The sequence below is a fragment of the Poecilia latipinna genome, unplaced genomic scaffold, assembly GCF_001443285.1.
Source record: "Poecilia latipinna isolate Pla-1442-1.1 unplaced genomic scaffold, P_latipinna-1.0 Scaffold1483, whole genome shotgun sequence".
Lineage (NCBI taxonomy): Eukaryota > Metazoa > Chordata > Actinopteri > Cyprinodontiformes > Poeciliidae > Poecilia > Poecilia latipinna.
The window spans coordinates 20,604-24,807 of record NW_015114099.1 but is presented as its reverse complement, the minus strand read 5'-3'; the positions used below and the strand labels follow the sequence as shown (position 1 = coordinate 24,807).

General features: G+C 41.4%; 1 protein-coding gene across 1 annotated transcript in view; it reads right to left on the bottom strand.

The window, feature by feature from the left end:
- LOC106962983 (uncharacterized) overlaps positions 1-1,301 on the bottom strand; it is a 127,487-nt gene extending 126,186 nt beyond the window's left edge. Inside the window, exon 1 of the mRNA XM_015057678.1 lies at positions 974-1,301. The gene's annotated coding sequence lies outside the window, so the exon portion shown is untranslated. The remainder of the gene's footprint in view (positions 1-973) is intronic.
- Between the last annotated feature and the right edge of the window lie 2,903 nt (positions 1,302-4,204).

Sequence of the window (4,204 nt, the reverse complement as noted above, 5' to 3'; positions counted from 1 at the left end):
CCCCGTCGGTACCGCCACTGGCAAAAGCGCCTTGCAGCCTCTTGGGGGACACGCTGGACCGCAGACAGATTTGCGCATAAGCGGACGGTAAAATGTTTGCGCCCCGGACTGTCTGCGCCTGTCAGGAACGCGTAAAAAAAAAAAAGAAAAGAAAAGAAAAGGGAGAAGAATAAAAAATATATGTATCGCGCCCGTCCAGTTTGCTCGAGAGAGAGAAAGAGAGAGAGAGAGAGAGAGAGAGAGAGAGAGAGAGAGGGAGTATTGGGGGTGTAATTTCCTTCACCTTGCGGTCGAGGGCACCAACTGAACGGAGATCAAATCAGGTGGAAACGACGAACGGATCAATGTGATCAATGAGAGGATCGATCACTATCCGGGTGTGTGTTTTCTAATCAAGGCGGTTAAAGTCCCCCACGTTAAAGCGCGTGCTGCTGCGCGTTAGGGGACAGGTTCAGTCTTGGAGCAAGGACTTCCAAACTGGGCTCCTGCCTATCAATAATCATCCATCGCAGAATTGGCTCCGCTGTGCATTTTTTATACGGTTATATTACACTTTAATTCGATTGTTAGTTTGTTTTTATTTTTCTTGTCTTTTCGTAGCAATAAAAGCAGGCGGCAGGCACATCCGAGTCTCGCAAAAAATGCGCACGGAGTTGTTCCATTAACGATTCCGTTTCCCTAAAATTATATCCACTGATCCACGTAGCATCGTTTTTGAAAGACTCGTTCAAACCAAAATTAGTAATAATTTAAACGTGATTAAAAAAAAAAAAAAAACAAAGTGTCAAGCGGGGATGCCAAAGATGAGACGGGGAAGGAGACAGGCGATTCCCAAATACCCGAGCGACGATGGTGATGATGATGATGATGATGAGGGAAACTGGGTCTCATCTCCACTCAGCCTGACCGAGGTGAAAATATGAAGAAGACATGTTCATCATGGTTTAAATTTAAAAAAGGAGGTAAAAAATACCTTCAGGTGTCGGATCTCGGTGTGATCATCTTAAGTTTCCTCTTCGGCTGCTGGTGCTGTCCGTCACTCGGTCACAAAACTGAGTCGGAGAAGGACGAACGCTGTCATCGTCGGCTTTCTCTCCTCTCTGTTCCCTCTCTCTCTCTCTCTCTCTCGCTCTGACTCCAGCTCAGCTTTACCAGTAATAACGGGACTCCAAAAAAGAAAAAAAAAGAAAAAGTCTCCCAGCCCTCCTCTGTTTTCCCCCCTTTCCTGAGCACCTCCCTCTGCTTCGCTCGGTTTTGTCTCCTGGTTCTCTGTCGGACTCTCCATCTCATCATCGCCCTCTCGGAAGTGATTAACACGTGCGCCCTATTATGTTCATTATGACTCATTACCGCACGCGGTACAGTCCGTGACCTTCGTGATGATCAATAGGATCATCTGTCAAACATCAGCGCAGCTTCTGAAGCATCCATTTGGCCACGTTTGTGTGAAAAATCTTAGTCCCTTCATTTCATTTAAGTATTTTAAAACCATAATTAGTTCTTTTATTAGTAACTGTTATGGCTCCATCAGCTTTCCATTCAAGTCCTAACCTTTATAATATTGCAAATATATATTATCACACCTCGCAGAAACTTTTTCACATTGCCATTTTATAACTTTTATGTATTTTTTTTTTTTTTTTGAGCGAGGGTGGGAGGAATGCTTTTCAACAAAATCCCTCACCTGAGTAAATACTTTGAGAGATCTTTGCTGCCAAGTCTTACTCAAGACAAATTTGCGTTTGCTCTTTTTTGTAAAGCTCCGTGTTCTGTTAAATCCAGTCGAATTGTCAATCTTATGTATTTTCTGGCACATAGTTACTTGATTGCTATAAAACTGCTGCATCAAATATGATTTAAAAGAAATTTGACTTTCCAGTCCGACGCTTTGAAATGGGCCTCTATCTCTTTAAGAAGCTCCTGGTCCATCCTGATCCGCAGTGACCCACGTTTATAATTCCCTCTTTTATTTTGATATTCCACTTCCACTTATCGACAAGCTCATTTTTATTTTAGCTAAATGTTTAGTTACGAGGTAAATATTTAGCTAGCAACCTGAATATTTAGTTAGCAAGCCGGCTAAATAGCTTACCAACTTCGAAATTAAATGCTTAGTTTGGAACCAAATATTTAAGCTAGCAAAATACATTTTTTAAATTGGAGCTAAATATTTACATTGTAAAGTAAATAGAGTGAGAAACTAAACATTAAATTCACAAGCTAAACATTTTGTTTAAAAATGAAGTATTTGTGTCATTATAGAAGAACATGATTTAAACTAACGTAGGTCTTAGTCCTCGATGCGGCCGTCGCAGGTTCGATTCCCAGCGTGGTGACCTTTGCCCTTGTCTTCTCTCTCTCTCATTGCCCACTTTCCTGTCTGAGCACTTTCACTTAAAGGCCACTAGAGTCAAAAAAAAAACCCAAAAAAACCTTAAAAATAAAAAATCTGAGCAGCTCCTCTGCCACTGCTGAGGAAAAGCATCCCCACAGCATGATGCTGCCACCAGTTCTCACTGTGCCGACTAAAAACAACATCAAAACAAAGTCTGTAGATGTGTCCTACACATTTCTGATTAAAATATGTCCTCATTGCAGCTACTTGTATGGGACAGTATCCAGAAATGTGCTCAAGAGAATAAATAGTTTATAATAATATTAGCCAAGTAAAAGTAAAGTGCAGTAAAGATACTGAAAGCTTTGTTTTCCTTTTCTAAAAGTTACACAACTTTTTAGAAACTGAGTAAATGTAGCTAGTTTCTCGTACCCACCTCCGCTTATGACAACCTCTAAACTCAAGACTTTCTTTGAACAACAGCTTTCTTCTCTAACGGCCAGAATCGACGCAGGTTTGCCTTTGTTCCAAACTGCATCAGGTCACAGACGACGGACTGGACACAATTTTGAGATATCCAAGACGGGTTGACATCCTAACCCTGACTTAAGCTTCTGCAGCACGTTCTCCCCGGCCTGTCCGTCTGGCATGTTCCTCTGTGTCCGTTTGTTTGCTAATGTTCTCCAACAAACCTCTGATGCCTTCACAGAACAGCTGGATGCTTTGTTTTTTGGCTTCAGAAATACACAACTCTTCTCTTTTTTTGTGTGTGTGTGAAAACATTTTGAATGCCATACAGTTTTTCTTCCACTTTACAATTTTGAACATTTAGGTCTGTCACACAATATCCCAGTGAAATATAATGAAGTCGTGGGGTTCATTAGATTTCTTTCTTCTTTTTTAAAAAAAAAAAAAGTGGAAAAAAAGTAGAAGTAAGTCACCATGTCCCCTCCTGGTCTCCACTAGTAGAATTTGCAGCGCTGTCATATTTATGCTCCCACTCTTCCAAGCTTTCCACATGAGCACATTTGAGCTGCAAAGCATCCATTAGTCCTTGTTTAAACTTAATTTAGAAATGCAGCATAAACGCACAAGTCGATAGCCTTTGCTTCCCGTACGCTTACTTATTCGGCAAACGGCTGATAAAGTACGTGGCAATGTAAAGCATAAGACTTGATTCTCAGAGCGCTACAGGAGCGCTCGCTGTTCTGACAAAAGGGATTTACAAGGGGTACTTACACTCAGCTTGCACATAGTTTGCATTGTGCATTAATTTGATTTTGTGCAATTTAGCTAATGGCAAAACAGATGAACAGCCCAGCGGCGCAGCTGCGATACTAACTAATACATTTTCACGTTTGGTGTAAGGCTTTTAGAAAGAGTTCGCTGTCAAAGGCGGTTGTAATACTTTTAAAGAGTCTCGTAAATTTATCGGTGCTAGAGTGCAAGTTATTACCGCTCGCCCTTAATACTCTTGATTCTGACCTTTCCCTGCCGTTTCAGGAAATGCGAGATTAGAGGAGACGTATGACACATAATCACTTTTTATTGCTTGAGAGCGTTTGTTTGGGAGGGCGGGGGTGGATCTGTGGAATAAAAACTTTTGATATTACACAATCCTCTCGCTTTGTTTTGGGGCTGCCTGCATCTCAAAATGTCTCATTCGGTGAGACGTTCGGATTTGAAAGGCGCCGTTACGTCACTGACTCGGCTCGGAGCCTTTAGCTCAAAATGATGCCGCTTTCAGCAGGACGTCAAAACGCTTCCTCTAGGCTTGGGCTTTCCTAACAAGAGCAAGTTCTCATTACTTCATTTTTTTTTTTAATTTGACAAAGAATTTAGCTGTAAAAGAAAAACAAAATAAATCTC